Source organism: Microtus ochrogaster, linkage group LG5, assembly GCF_000317375.1.
Source record: "Microtus ochrogaster isolate Prairie Vole_2 linkage group LG5, MicOch1.0, whole genome shotgun sequence".
NCBI classification, from domain to species: Eukaryota; Metazoa; Chordata; class Mammalia; order Rodentia; family Cricetidae; genus Microtus; species Microtus ochrogaster.
Window position 1 is genome coordinate 37,279,202 of NC_022031.1, and position 594 is coordinate 37,279,795.

Genomic DNA, 594 nt, shown 5'->3' on the forward strand with positions numbered 1-594 from the left:
GACCAGGCTGGTCTCGAACTCACAGAGATCCGCCTGCCTCTGCCTCCCGAGTGCTGGGATTAAAGGCGTGCGCCACCACCGCCCGGCAAGATTTAGTTTTGTTATTACCCATTTTTAGGTTAAAAATGCTGGCACACACCTGTAATCCCAGCATTTGGGAAAGCGGGAAGATCAAGAGTTCGAGGTCACCCTGGACTATACAAGACCCTGTCACAATAAATAAACAAATACATAAAATCAAAAATATCTGCACATCAAAATCCCAGGAAAATTCTTCAAAGACCTTGAAAGAATGGTACTCAACTTCATTTGGAAAAGGAAAAAACTCAGGATAGCCAAAACAATCCTGGGCAATAAAAGAACTTCTGGAGGCATCACAATCCCTGACTTTTAACTCTACTACAGAGCTACAGTACTGACAACAGCCTGGTATTGGAATAAGAACAGACAGGAGGACCAATGGACCCCGGATATCAATCCACACATCTTCGAACACCTAATTTTTGAATAAAGAAGCAAAAAATATCAAATGGAAAAAAGAAAGCATATTCAACAAGTGGTGCTGGCATAACTGGGATATCAACATGTAGAAAA

At 41.8% G+C, this 594-nt stretch overlaps 1 protein-coding gene across 2 annotated transcripts in view; it reads right to left on the reverse strand.

Moving 5' to 3' along the window:
* Nol6 (nucleolar protein 6) overlaps nucleotides 1-594 on the reverse strand; it is an 11,810-nt gene that overhangs the window by 8,076 nt on the left and 3,140 nt on the right. The gene's annotated exons all lie outside the window — the stretch shown is intronic.